Source organism: Diceros bicornis, chromosome 27 (assembly GCF_020826845.1).
Source record: "Diceros bicornis minor isolate mBicDic1 chromosome 27, mDicBic1.mat.cur, whole genome shotgun sequence".
Lineage (NCBI taxonomy): Eukaryota > Metazoa > Chordata > Mammalia > Perissodactyla > Rhinocerotidae > Diceros > Diceros bicornis.
Window position 1 is genome coordinate 23,786,716 of NC_080766.1, and position 16,153 is coordinate 23,802,868.

The 16,153-nt window shown below is 34.3% G+C and overlaps 1 long non-coding RNA gene across 4 annotated transcripts in view; it reads right to left on the reverse strand.

Moving 5' to 3' along the window:
* Positions 1-265: 265 nt before the first annotated feature.
* Positions 266-16,153, reverse strand: part of LOC131392788 (uncharacterized) — a 49,213-nt gene continuing 33,325 nt past the window's right edge. For 2 of the 4 annotated variants that reach the window (XR_009215781.1, XR_009215780.1), the window contains one exon: positions 689-2,356. This is a non-coding gene — a long non-coding RNA (uncharacterized LOC131392788). Of the gene's footprint in view, positions 483-688; positions 2,357-16,153 lie in introns of those variants that run through there. The other 2 variants (XR_009215782.1, XR_009215783.1) reach the window with 2 other exon arrangements.

Sequence of the window (16,153 nt, forward strand, 5' to 3'; positions counted from 1 at the left end):
TTCTAGACTAAGACAGATTAGGAAGAAGAACCTGGCCACTTAGAGAAAATTGGCCATCAAAATCGTATAAATAGCAGCAGAGCATTGCCCGATATAGCACCAGAAAGTGAGAGGATGGCGCAACAAGACTGGGCAGGGTCGCTTTGCCATATACAGGGTGGCTAGGCATTGGAATCCACTCCACAGCACTAACAACAAATAGATGTATTTCTATGAGTCTACGTGAATGAAATTAATTTTATTTTTATTTATTATAGTATTAGGTAAAAAATGTGAATAAGCTTCTATAATTTTGGATAGTATATTCATACCATCCAATTTAATTCATAAGCTAAACGAAATATTTGAAATTAATTTTAAGCAAATAAGAGTGGGGGCCGTTATTTATACGCGCAGTCACTCTCCAAAACAACTGAAACTGTGATATGGTACAAAGCTTAGGCTGCAAAGAATCAGGAGAAATGCCATCAACCTGAAGATGCCTAGAGAAAAAAAATCAAACAATAGTTACAAATATGAGATCTGTGACAAGAGTGCTAGTTGTTCCACTATATTGGTTTAATTCTTCTTCAATAATAATAGAAATTTTATCTAGAAATAGCTAAAATGTAGCTACAGGCTACATTTCCCAGACTGCCTTGCAGTTTAAGGACACCGTTTGAGGGGCCAGCCAATGTGACTTGGAGGAAATATTGTATGCACCTAAAGAATCATGCCCTTAAAGGGAAAGATCACGTCCTCCCTTTTCCCTTTACTACTTCCTACTGTCTGGAAAAAAGTCATGGGGACAATAGCGGGAATATCCATCTTAGACCACAAGTGGGCAACTGTGGGTTAATGAAGCAGAACACAAGGAAAGAAGAGTCTGGGTCACCGGATGCTCTCATCAAGCACGTTGTTCCGCTAACCCTCAATAGCCAGTCTCTGGACATCAGAAGACAGAAAAATAAAATTGCATCTTTTGATGTTCACAATCTTTCATAGACTCCTTGTTACAATACTTTGAACTATGCCCCGAGTAATACAGGTTTCAAACCAAAAGTTATAAGGATAGATGATCCTAATTATGAGAAGTAATTTTTCTTCTTATGTGGGTAATTCAATGAAGTGTAAGTAGCAGTAGGATATTATTTTCATATGTGCCCTTCATATATGTCGACATAAAACGTATTCTGAGACTTTGATATTTGTGTACAGCAAGTTTATTAAGGAATGCTCTGGTAACAATGCCTTTAGGGAATGGGGGAAGCAGCTCTGGCCAGAATGAAAAGTTGAATTTGATGCAGTTGCAAAAGAAGCCTCGGGTGATCTCATAGGGCCCTCTGGGGCTGTCCTGAATTCAGGTGAGGGAGCCAGATATTTACGCCGTGACATCAACCACTTAACAGATATAGCTTGCCCCCGGCGAGCAATTTCGAAAGAGGAACTTAAGTGTAAGATATCACCAGCCAACAATCCTGGCAGCTAGGGATACAAGTATTTCCACTCTGATGGGAGTATCTGGATGGCACAGAATCCAGAGTCCACCACTTGCACCGCTAAGATCGACCACTTTCAATTAGTACATACATTCTGGCTGAGAACCCTTCTTCAAAAATTGTCATTCCTCACGTTTCCTGGAGAATCTAAACAGAGAGATGTCTTTCTGTTGTTGCCCTTTCTGCTATTGCTTGTCTTGACATTACAACTGATAATCATCATCTTGGGTTCCCCTCACCCTTAGCAAACACTGCTCACTATCTGGGAGGTTCCTTTGGGGGAGTGACTCAGGCTTTTCTCTCTGAGAGTTCTGAGATTTTGTTTCAACATGCCCTCTTCAGCTGGTGGCACCTACACTCCTCAATTCACCATGACAATTGAATTAAAGGAGCACCAAGAGATACTCCAGTGGATACATTCAGTGAAAATACATTACCGGTTTTTTAATAGCGATTCTACTCCCTCATAATTAATCCTGATACGTTAATCCAGATCAATTATCCCTCCCAGGAAGATAACTCCTTTTCTTGCTTGTTAGTCTATTAGCACAAAGTGTGAAGAAACTGGGTGGCAGCTAAAGCTTCATGTTAATGGAACTCTTACTCTTTTCCCCGATGGAAGTGTTCTGTCTTTGTGAGCCGATCTTCTAAACCTATCAGGCTGAAAATTGCAAGAATGGAGAGAAGCACGGATTCCCCAAGTAAAGAACTAAGAGTGATGGTTAATGGGGCCACTCTTACTTCTACTCCTCCATCTCCCGGCCCATATAGTTTACCTACTGGTAAAGAGCCACATCAGGAGAAGTCAAAGATGGGTGCTCAGTTTCTGGTTGAATCGCTGGGTAGTTGGTGCTATCAGAGGATGGTGCTATCATCCCCTAAGAGAGGAACAATGGGAGAGAGCAGATTTGGGGATTAGGAAATGGTAAGTGGTAAATTTAACATGACTGTAAGACTGATATCCAGTTACAGATTGGCAGTAAGATATGTGTGCCCAAAGTTCAGAAGATATGTATATGTGTATATGTTATGTTTGTGTGTATCTATACTTATGTCTGTATGTATGAACATGTCCATGTACTTAACCATGCTAAGGCTAATCTCTGGCATTTGTTTTTACCCCCAACAATAGTATATTATTACTTTCATATTTTATTTTATCTATTTTCAATTCATTTCCTAGTGTTTTTCTGTATTATAATTCTTTTAAACACGTTTTTCTCAATCTGCCTTATTTTCTGTAGTTCTTATGAACTTTATTTTGTCTTCATTTATTTTAACCACTTTTTCTGTTTGATTGTTTTTAAATAATCATCTGTCATTTCAAATGTTATATTTTTGTTTATTTGCATTCTACGAGTCATTTTGAAAGCTATAAAAGATACGAATACCCAAACAACCTTTCTCTACTACTTCTTTTTAGATACTCTATTTTAGTGAATTATGTAACTCTCCTTCAATTTCCTCAACTCTTTTCTTGCATCTGTGTTCCGTGAACTTTCCATCACTCTATTTCCCAACCTATTACCCAGCACTATATCCAATTAAAAAAAAAGTCTTAACTGCAAATGCTCCTTTGTTATTCATTTTGTAGAACTGTAATCACTATCTCCTTTTTCACAATGTATTTAATATTTAAAAATTATAAAATCTTTGTTAAAGTATTTTTATAATTTTGAAGTATTTAAATATTAAAAATAGAAAGATTTATGATGATAGTTATAGCTACTTCTATTTAGTTTTTAATCATCTTTTAAATTCTATTTAAACAAAAAGGTTCTTTTTTTATACCAGTGTTCTTTGACTCAACCAATTCTTTTTTTTTTGGTATAAACACTATTATGTGTTAGAAAATATGCTATGCACTACAAATGCAAAATTGATTGATACTGGCTTCCAGAAGCCCAGCATCTTGTTACAGAATCACGTAGATTATTTTTCATCCAAGGTGTCCGTTCACTTAGTTTGACAGGCAGAAACGATGATTTCAGTTTGTCTGAATTCTCTGTGGATATCTTCAATATACCATTATAATGCAGCTGTTTATGTACCAAGAAAAATTATTTTGTAATTTTCTACTCTCTAGGCTATGTGTTCAGTTAAAGTAGTTATTTCATCCAGAGTCATGACCCAGATTTTGTGTAAAAGCTTCACTGATTTATACTATATTTAGCTTCTGAAACAAATCAATTACGCGGTAAGCATTTTTTGCAATGAATGAAGAAAGGATCTAGGGACAATTAAATATTCATTCACACAACAGGTATATTTTGACTATTTACTATGTGCCGGCCACAATTCCAGTCCCTGAGAATAGAGTACGTAATAGGACCAAAAAGTTTCTGTTCTCCTGGAGCTCATGTTTTAGAGCGAGAAAGAACAAAAATATATAATACTGCAGATGACAACAAATGACACAAAGTAAAGGAGAGAGGGGTGTGGGAAACTAAGAATGACAGAGTATTATTTTATATAGGGCAGCTCTATCAGTGATTTGAGAAGGCCTATTTGTAGAGCGAGATTTGAGGACAGAAAGTGAAAGGCAAGCCATTTGACAATGTGGGGAAAACACTGCAAGCAGAAGGAAAGGCACATGAGGAGGCCTACAGGAAGGAGAATGCCTGGTGTGTTTCTTAAGGAACAGCTAGTAGAGCAGCGTGACTGGATTAGAAACGTATTAGGAGGGGAGTAATTGCAATAAGGTTAGAGATGTAGGGTGGTGGGCAATGTAAACCTTTGTAGAACTTGGGCTTTTACTGGGAGTGAGTCCAGAGGACTCTGGATCAGAGGAGAGGAGAAACGTGCTCTGACATTCACTTTTAAAATATTCCCTGGTGATTAATAGAATGCAGCAGAGCACCAGTGGAAGCAGAGAGACAGTTTAAGAGGCATTCTTATAACTAGGGTCAACTATGATGGTGCTTGGACTAAAGATGTAAGAGTGGAGATTACGGGAAGAACTTGAATTCTGGATTTGGTTCAAAGTAGACCTGATAGGACTTACTGATGGATTTAATGCCCAGGAAGAAAGAAGTGCAAGCACAAAAATGACTCCAAGGTTTCACCTCAGGCAACAAGAGCAATGGAGTTGCTATGAAGTGAAACAGGACAATTGTGCAGGGGACAGCCTTGGGGGAAGGGGCACCAAAAGTCAAGTTATGAAAATGTGAAGTGTAAGAAGCCTATGAGACCTTCAAATGGAAATAGTAATTCAGCAGCTGAATTGAGGGGTCAAGGTTTGAGAACAGGGTTACGGCTAGTGATTAATATTTTCTTCTTGGTGCATATATAGCAAATCTGTGTATTCACGCACAATCATATACAGACATCTACGTAACATGATTAAAAAAAGGATAACTATTATTTACCAAACTTTGCTTCATCTTTTATAATTTTAATTTATATACATTCTCAGAACCAGAAGCAAACTTTAGGAATGAAACTCCTCTGAAACTCTTAATTTATACTCTGACAGACTTCTTTCTCCAGACAATTGCCTAAATTTCTTTCATTTCTCCTTTTAAGAATTTTTTTATCCATTTATTATTGCCATTTATTTTCTCTGAATTTTTTTTATTTTCTCCACAGTCTTTTAATAGCTAGTGAATAAACTTGAGCACATGTAATGGAATGAATCCAGCAAAATTATCCATTGTATATGAAGAATCTGTAACCATTCAAGTATGCTGTTGATTTCTAGAAATTTACCTCCTTTGTTCATGTTAATATTTAAAGTTTAGTTTAAACTTAGGAACATCAGCATTTAAATTAGGTGACTATATATTCTCAAATACTTATAAACTTAGCCATCTCTAAGATATATTTCTGGTATTCTGTAAATATACACATATGTATGTGTATGTGTATCACATATACAAGCATCTGTGCATATACACATGTTCACAAGCTTGACTAAAGGGAAAACAAAGAAAAATTAAACTTCAGGAATATTATGGATTTTAATATAAAGCTTCTAGAAATAAATTTTCCATAATATTCAATCTCATGGACATTGATATATTATTGAAATGGATATCAGAAAAAGCTGTGAGAAATTATTATTTATACTAAAGTTCCTTTATCCATCTAGACAAATAATTTAACTGGTTTCTTAAATTATGTGTAATTTTTTGGTATAAAAGTCATCCATATAAATACCAATTTAGCAAATGAAGCCCAATATTTTTGCCAAGAGCGTAGTCATATAACCTTGAGAACAAGGGAAAATCCTTCTTAGACTCACTAGATCAAAGACAGTTGATTTCTTTGCTGTTCTCCCATAACTTCTCTGACATAATTCTATTAATTGCTTTAATATGTTTCCTCCCACATTACTGTGAACACAATGACAAGAGTGACATTTCAATCACTTCAGTATTCTCAACATTTACTAAACAGCAAGCATGTCATTCTTGATAAATTCCTAAGTGAATAAAGGAACAAGTACTCAATATATTTGTGGATTTTCAAGGATTTTCTAAAAGGAGCCTGCTACCATATCTAACTTTTCAGTTCCTTTTTCTAATGTAATATTTACTTTAAAAATTTGTTTTTCTGAGAATCATAAATATATTCTTTATCATTTTTTAGGGGAAAAGTGGTTGAAAATAAATCTACGTTCTCCTACTTGAGATTTATCAAACTTTTCTCTCCTTTTTGCGATTCTATTATTCTTTAAATTTTTTTCAGCTTTATTGAGGCATAATTGACAAATAAAAATTGTATATATTTAAGGTGTACAAGGTGATGATCTGATATATGTATACATTATGAAATGATTACCACAATCAAGCTAAATAACACATCCATTACCTCCATAGTTACCCTTTTTTGGGATAAGAACACTAAGATGTACTGTCTTAGCAAATTTCAAGTATACAATACAGTATTATTGACTATACTCACCATGCTGTACGTTAGAGTCCCAGAACTATTCATCTTATAATTGAAAGTCTGTGCCCTTTCACCAACATCGCCACAATTTCCATTTGTGACAACATGGATAAACCTGGAGATGTATATAACTTTTAACAACAACTATTTCAATATTTCTTACACTACTAGGACCACAGAGAAAAGTGGAAAGAACCTCAAATTGTTTTATGACACTAGCATATGTTTACTATTAAAAATAGACAAAAACAAACTCTGAGACCAAAAACCAGTTCAGGATTCTAAATAAAATGCTAATGTTAGCAATTAAAATCCAAGAATGCCAAAAGAAAAATAAACTCTCACCAATTATGGGTAACGCATGATAATGTGATTTCATAGGTAAATATAATGAACATAATTTGCTTTATCACCAATTAGGTGGTAGAAAAATATGTTTATATTTATAAATGATAAAGAGTTATTTAATAAAATTCAGGCACTTTTCTCTAACCAAAAATGTATAACAACATAAAATTAAAACTTTTCTTTAATACATAAATATCCTTTACCAAGAAAGAAAGAAAGCTGTATCATAAATGGCAAAACATTAACAATATTTCAATTAAAATCATAAAAGAGACAGAGATGCTTGAGACTATGATTATTTTACTTTGTCTTGGATGATCTAGCAACTATCATAAAGAAAGAAATGATAATATAGAATTTGGGGGAAATTATATGACTAACATCTCTTATTGCTGATAATATAAATGTGTTCATTGAAAACCTAGGAGGCTCAAGTAAAAAAAAATAAACCTTATTTAATGAGTGACTGGGGTAAGACAGCCAGACACATGGGAAACATGGGAAAACTAATAGTAATTGCTACTAAGCTACAAAGATGTAAAGTAAAAGTGAAATAATCACAAGAGTGATTAAAGCTAAAATTACTGTATGTCTTTAATGCAAATTCAACATATCAAATGCAATTCCAAAAGCGTACAATTTTTGGAATTGGATAAAACTATATTAAAATATAAAGAGAAGAATTAATGTCATTGAAAAGAACAAGGAAATATTTGAAAAATAAGTGCTCAAGTGGCGTATCAGATGCCAAATAAAAAACAACAACAATAAACAATACTACAAATAAGTTACTTTGATATTGAGATGAGAAGAGTGAAGAGTTTAGCAAAACTGAAGAAAGAATTCCCAGATATAACCTTAGATAGATAGATATGTCTATATCTATATCTATCTTACACCATATATATATGTGCACATATATATGTGTGTATGTATATGTATGTATTTTTTAAAGAAATATTTCAATATAATGCATAAAGTAAATGCTATTAACAAATAGTTAAATAGTGCTGGCATTAACTGCCTATCCATCAGGAAAAAATTAAAGCTGAATGAAAAGCTTATACACAGGGTAGAAATAAATTTCAAATTAAAACATTAAATATGCAAACACAACTATATATTTTAAGAATATCTAGAAGGTTCATGGACAAGGCAAAGGAACTTCTTAATATGACAGAAATACTAATGCTGTAAAATGAATGTGAGAAATGCCTATTTAATTAAAATGTCAAATTTCTTAGGAAAAAAAGTATCATAAACCCAGTTGATTATTAAATGACTAATTTGGGGAAATAAAACTTAAAGTAGATGAAGGAGATAAGGTTAATATCTATATAGAGATCTCACAAGTTAACAAGAATGGAATAAACAACCTAATAGGAAATAGACAAAGGCTATAAAGAGGCAATTCACATAATTGAAACTTCAAAATGGCTAGAGTCTAAAGTCAGGAAAAATTCATGAGAAGTTATGTAAAATAGGTACAGTAAAGAGAATTGCAGATTTAAAGCAAATATGTGGCTCTGATGAATAAGACAGATAGAGAAAGCTTATTGTTATTCAGTGCTGGTATTATAAGTAAGATTCACAGACAGCATTGTGGCAAAAACTTTTAGTATTGAAATTGCACATAGTCTCTATCCCAGTAAACCCACTCCTGCCAATCTTTAGAAATAAAGAACTCTTTGCCAGGACATACATTGCCGCCCAATTTGTGGTAGGAAGAAACTTGGCAACAAAGTGAATGCTGAGTAATAGAGGGGTAATTGAAAATAAATATGGCATATCCATCCCCCTACAATATTATATAGCCGTCAAAAAATAAATTTGAATTTTTCTAATTCATTTGGAATTATAAGCAGTATTTTTTAGTCGGTAGATCAAAGGGGAAGGAGAAGTTGAGCAAAACGGAAAGAAAAGTTTGCATTCAAAAATAAACCTATTGGTGGGGCCGGCCCCATGGTTTAGTGGTTAAGTGCGCGTGCTCTGCTACTGGCGGCCCGGGGTTTGGATTCCGGGCGTGCACCGACGCACCGCTTCTCCGGCCATGCTGAAGCCGCCTCCCACATACAGCAACTAAAAGGATGTGCAACTATGACATACAACTATCTACTGGGGCTTTGGGGATAAAAATAAAATAAAAAATGAAAATAAACCTATTGGTGATATCATATTAATAGAGTTACATAAAATTTTGTGCATATAGTGTTTTTTAATAAACTTTACTTTTTAGAGCAGTTTTAGATTCACGGTCGAATTGAATAGAAAGTAAGGAGAGTTCCCATGTGTTTATTATACCTCCACACAGCCTCCTCCACTATCAACAACCCCCACCAGAGTGGTACATTTATTACAACTAATGAACCTACACTCACATGTCGTTATCACCCATGGTTTACATTAGGGTTCACTCTTGGTGTTGTATATTCCATGGGTTTTGACAAATGTATAGTGACATGTATCCAGCATTACAGTATCATGCAGAATAGTTGTACTGACCTAAAATCCTCTGGGATCTTCCTGTTCATCCCTCTCTCCTTACTAACCTCTGGCAACCGCTGATCTTTTAACTGCCATCATAGATTTGTTGTGTCAGTATATAGCCTTTTCAGCTTGTCTTCTTTCACTTAGTGGCATGTGTTAAAGAGTCCTCCATGCCTTTTCATGGCTTGATAACTCATTTCTTTTTAGTGCCAAATAATATTCTATTGTCTGGATGTACCAAAGTTTCTTTATCCCTTCAGCTACTGAATGGTATCATGGTTGCTTCCAACTTTTCGCAACTATGAATAAAGGTGCTATAAATATCTGTGTGCAGGTTTTTGTGTGGACATCAGTTTCAACTTCTTTGGGTAAAGACCAACGAAAGTGAGTGCTAGATTGTACGCTAAGAATGTGTTTAGTTTTGTAAGAAACTTTCAAACTGTTGTTCGAAGTGGTTGTACCATTTTGCACTTTCACCAGCAATAAATGAGCGTTCCTGTTGCTCCTCATCCTCAACAGAATTTGGTGTTGTCAGTGGTCCAGATTTTGGCCATTCTAAAAGACGTATATAGTGGCATTTCTTTGTTGTTTTAATTTGCATTTCCCTAATGACACATGCTGTTGAACATCTTTCAACATGCTTCTTTGCCATCTGTCTATCTTCTTTGGTAAGTTGTCTGCTCAGATCTTTTGCCCATTTTTTAATTGAGTTGTTTGTTTTCTTATTGTTAAGTTTGAGGAGTTCTTTATATATTTCAGATAACAGCCCTGTCTCAGATATGTTTTTTGCAAAACAATAGTTTTTAAAAAAATAAAATATATTCTTGTTTAAAGATGAATCAAAAGGCAGAGTTTGAAAACTCAAAAATTTTACTTTTTAATTCATTTATTTCTATCTAACTGAACCATATTTGGAAATGCCTTATAACGTGGCTCTTAATGGACCTCCTACAGGCACCTTGGAGGCAGTGGAGTTAGTGAATCTCACAGTAGCTTTCTCAAAAGCCACTCAGCATCAAGGTGAAAGGAGCTGCCACTAGCTGTTTTTAAAAATGACATAAACATAAGGATCATGTACTCACCAAAGTATAAAGCTCTGGGAAATCATCCATTTCACTAAATGTGTTTCATTAGCATTAGGAAAAGGGTTAATATTTTTCTATGTGTACGATCATAGTTGAAACTTTTTCAAAGTTCAGGATTTTTAAGGATAGCAAACAACTTACAAGCACAGTAGTGAATGTGAAGACATTAGAATTAGACTTTTGATGATTATTCTGGATAATTTCAATCACCTCCTAGCCACTTTTGTTTGGTTGTGTGAATGTAATTTAATTGGCTAAAGAACACTTTTAGATCATTATTTTGTAGGAATGACAGTAATGGGTACTGTTATTTTTGTAGAAGAGCTCAGTATATAAAAAAATTCAATACATTCTAATTTTTTGTATCATTCTATTTCAGAAAATCTTAATTTGCATCAGTCAATTGGTGCTGAATTACTTTGCTTTTAAACTTTTCTGAGTAGTTATGATCATTGGTATAGTTAAATATCGACATCTTTGATAGTGATATATTGATATTGAAATATTCCCTTAGCTACCTGCGTGAGTTGATGCTTATTTACTCCACGAATTCAGAGTAAAAGAAGAATGATGTTTGGTCAAGAAAATTTCACTTTTACACTAATTTTTGCTTTTGATATTTAGAATGGTTTTACACAAACTGCTTTTCCTTCTCTTAGGCTCTTTTATCTTCAATCCATTCTTCTTCCTATCCTATGTTATTCTGTGAAACACAGAATGCCTCCTATTGAGGAAATATAATTCCAAAAACTTCTTCTAATCCAGAAAATCTTTCCACAAAGGTAATAAATAGAAAAAAAAAAATCACTGTTATTATTGGATAAGCATTAAGCCAGAATATTATGATCATTATAGGCAATCCACTAAAAGATTGTAAGGACAGAGAGAAATATCACCCTTTACATAGCCAAGCAAATACAACCCATGACATACATGTTCTCAAGGGAAATAAAACTCTTTTGCCAGTAAGAGGACTTTATAGCCCCATTTATCACACATAGTCCATCCTAAATTTACATTGAAATTGGAATGATCATCTGTGTTAGTTAATTAGTTTAACAGAAAGGAAAAATGAACTTCTCATGTCTTTATGACAAGATGTAGTTTTGCAATTTTGGAGAGTTGCCAGCTGAAGTTAGGTTCCTACCTTCCCAGAGAAACCAGAAGATGGGGGCACTCTCTTTCTTGATTACATTTCAAAGAGGTCATTCTCAGTTCCTTGAAAAAGACATTTCTGGGTGCTGGAGCTGGCAAGAGGCTTATTTAGCTTTTAAAAAGATTTACATACATTTCAAAAAAATGGAAAAGGAACTTAACAAGTTTTCTAAAATAAATTCTTTAAGAAAGGGAAATGGGGAAAAGTTTCTTCCCTTATTTTCAACAGGGAAAATTAAACCTCTTATTTTCAATTTATATTTGCCCTTATACTACTTAATCCTTATGAAAGGATTCCAGAATGCTTCCAAGACCACAGACGACTACTTGGCCTTGAACACGGCATTCCACTTAAACATAAAAATACCATTTCTTCATAGCCATATGTTAATTTATAAAATGTGATTATAGATGCTAAATTATAGCATCTATAAAATGTTCTATGCCTCTTGTTGAGGGAATACATTCAAAATGTATGTTATTTATATATTTTAAATGTGATTACAGATGATCACTTTGAAAAAATAAAATATTCACAGATATAGATTACTTAGGTTTTCTAAAATAATAGAACACAGCCATCCAGGAAGATAAAAAATAAAGACACCTGGAAATCTTTCTTGTGTTTCCTTTAAGGATCTATAAGCCTCATGAAATGAAAACATATACATATTTACAACTTAATAATAAAGTAGTATTTTTTGAAAGTTTGTTAGGGAAATGAAAACTTGAACCAACAATTATGGGTATATAGTAAGTGTGTGTGGTAGTGAAATGAAAAACATATTAAATGAAAAACATATAAATAGCTATAACAAACTTTATATATCTACCCGAAAATGATGCTGTCATTCACTTAATCAATTGGTATTAACTGGCTAGCAGGTATCCTTACTATCAGTCTCATAGAGAAGGAAAACTATATTGAAAATAATTGATTTAGATGTGTAGTGTGTCACACAACAGCAATTATTACTGTTGGAATAAAAAAAGCCAGAAAGAAAATCAGAAACATTAAAAAATATTTGATTTTTTTGAACATCTAGCCTAGAAACTTTAGAAATTAGAAGAAATAAAATCAACCACAAAGGAACGAAAACGTTGATTGACAGAAATTTAAAACTTCCAGATATCAAATAGTGTAAAATGATAAACTAAGAAAATAGAGGCAACAAAAACACAGACATTGGATTAAGCTTTTAAAGGAGATGTTATGGTTGAATTGAAGGAACATGGCTGTTTCCTACCATCTTCACTTTTACTTGTCTCTTTCTCTGTTCTTATTTCATCTCTGTTGCTGCAATATTATCTGCAACCCAGAACCCTGTGAAGGCACCTTACTGAAAGCACAAGCCGCCAGGTTTTGGTGAGACGTAGCTCACTTGATGAAGCACCAATGGTGAGAAAACTAGCCACTGTCACAATGATACTGCTGCCTTCTCCAAGGGCACTGCTGAGAACGGAGAGAAATTAATGGCTACCATTTGCAGAGAACTTACTGTACTTACCGTATATCAGTCACTGTGTTCGACAATTGGCCAGGATCTCCTAACAGCCTCCTTGGGATCTAGGTTCTATCATCAATTCGTCATCAACGTATAGATGAAGAAATTGGGGTTTATGCAAGATCATACTGATAACAAGTGGCAGATCCAGGACATGGGTCCCATTGATACGGGGCCGAGTCTGCACACTGTGCTGCTGTCACAGCTGCTATACTTGCCAAATCTCTCCACCACTGAATGTATGTGTATCCTGATAATTGACGAAGCCACCATTGTCTCTGCTGACACTTCACTTCAGCTGTGCCCTCTTCCGAGCCACCCTCTTCCCCAATTTTATAAATATCAAAGCATTAAAACCTTAACACCCTCCTCATCCAATAACATTTATTATATGTCATTATTGAAGCATCTCCTTTGGTTTGACTTTCATTTGCAGCATTTATCATTAAAAGTTAGGCATAATAAAGGAGACTAAGCTAACAACAGACATAAGGGACAGCCACCATGCTCTTCTCAAAATTTCCTTCTATTTTTGCCTTCCAAGAAAATCCCTGAGTCCTCCATGAAAAGACACTGGAGGACAATCCTCCCCCAGAAATATCTGAATCCTAACCTCCAGGTATATTCAAGCTGGTTGTACAAATTACTAGAGTAGATTCTAAAATATGAAATATTATAATTTTTAATATAGTATTTATGCTAGTTATAGTTTAATATAGTAGTAGTTTAATTAGCATAATTTAATATAGTATTTATATTAGTTCATGTATAAATTATTACGTATTTGGGAATTTTTACTTATTGCCTGATTTCTTTCCATCTTTAATTTTCCACTTCATAGTTAAATAAATTATGTAATTCTCATTCCTGTGCCCAAAATTTGACAAGAATCTAAAGAGGATTTTTTAAAAAATGTATGTTTATTATCTTTCTAAAACTTAGCCACATGATTTAGTTTTTCAGATAGAAATGTAAAGAATATACTACACAATGTTCTTGTGGAAAGCTTGATAAAAATTAAGTACTGGAAATACAAATACTTTAAAAAGTTAATTGTTCTGTTTAGTAAACTTTTAACAGGATTCTCCCTCCGCACATGATATTCTTTTAGAAACCGTTTCTATTTCTCACTGTTATTTTTATAAATTATGTCGTGAATTTTTTGGGGGGTGCTATCCTTTGTACAACTCTTTGCAGATGTGGAGCTTGGATGGAAAATAGTGAAAATATATCCAAAAGGATTTTTCTCTATCTAATACTGGAAGAAATATTATATAATGGATATAAAATTTTTTTTAGAAAAAAGACTACCCTATGGAATTTCACTTTAAACACCCAGACTTTGGGAAATGCTTTGCTGATGATTCCCTTTTTCAAGGTCGTGGCAACTGACAATATTCCTCTGAGTAAAAGCAGGTTATTTTCCTCAAAGGGAAAGAGACTTTCCAGTGGACAGTCATTTGTGGCACATGAAAATTTAGGATCTCAAATCTTACTTTGTGAGAGAGACCGCAACATGAACAGAGAGAAAAAAGCCTCCTTCCCCCTTCTAATGTGCAGAGTTAGTTTGGCCCACATGCTAACAGATGACCAGAAAGACCTGAGACACTTCCATGACTGGGGCATGAATAATAGGCGAGCTCTCCTTTACCGAGTGGAGAGACACAAAAAGCCAGGCCAGGAGGTGGCCTGGAAAGAGACCTGTGATGGGTTTAAGACTATGTAGTACTTGAAAGTTATTTCTCTTTGTAATTCCTTTCTGCTATGGGCAAGTCTTTAGTGTTGTCTCATTAAATGAACTAACCTTATTCCAATTTTTTCCGAAAGAAATTAGAGATAGTCTTACGCCTAAATTTGGAGTGAAGCATAAGTGTAGAGAAGAGGACAATATTCTCTATAACACTGTGACCACTCTTTGTCAGTCTCACAAGGGCCAGAGACAAATGCAGCTGTAGGAACAAAAACAGGAAATCTGAACTAACTGACCTGTAGGACTTGTTTTGAGCATGCATGAATCAGGATACTGGTAAATCTCAGAACTAGCTGACAGGTAAAAGTAAGGTGGCCTAATTTTCTTAGATGAAAATGGGGTGGATGCAGTAGAACCATGACTTCGTTATTTGGAGCATGTATATCTGAATTTCAATTTAGCAAAGAGGTCCAAATGAAAATTATGTGCAATCACTTTCTATAGTAATTTTCCTCTATCTTCATTGTTCTGAAAGGAAGCTAATACAATGAAGTGGCTGAATAGAGGCAGCAAGAAGAGATGCTAAAAGATGGGATTGTAATAATGTATAATCCAATGATTTATAAGATAGTTTTACCTATATGTAAAGTAAATTGGGTAACAAAGTGACCTGAGAAAAAATAACACCAGTTTAGTGACTGAGAATGAAGAAAAACCTACAGTAAAATTTCATTTCTGGCAAGAAGAAATTTTGAGATTACATTACATGGGTTTTGGCGGGAGCAGTTCGCTACCATTTATTGTCTCTTTCCATGATCTATAAATAGCCCAAGATATGAGAGAGAGAGGAAAAAAAACAAGGAACAAGGTGACTAAAAAGTGAAGAGTGAAAAATAAAGAGAAAGGACACCATCAAGTTTAAAGGAAATTCAACATCTATTTAAGTGGCTGACCAGAGAGCTCATATTTTAGAAATAAAACAAATGTGGAATATACCCCTAATAGATGCATTGTTGTGCTCTTCTTTTGTCTTTTAACACTACTCCTTAAATGAGTGTCTCTGCTCCTGTTTCATGTGATTTGTTTGAGACAATCAATCAGGACATCACACCCTTTCTCCAAGCCAAATGCACACAGTAACAGAAGAGGCGTGGTCGCCATGTTTTCTAGATTGTCCAAGCTCGCCAATGGGACTGTTTCACCTGAGTACAGGAATTCTGAGTAAAGACACAGTAGATTTAGATGGCTGTTTATAAGTGACCCAAAGATGGTGTTTCAAAAAGGGTTTTGATAAGCTCTTGCATTTTCTGAATTATTAGTTATATATCTGTAATATACGTAGATAGGTATATATTCTTTCCAACGGTTATTAATCCCTTTATTTGGTTCTGTGAAAAACTATTATGTCCTTGTAATAACTGCTTACTGTTTTCTTTCACTAAAATTTCCCAAAGGCTAGTTTCATTGTTCAAAATCAAGAGACCTTATCTAACAGAGGATGTGATACATATG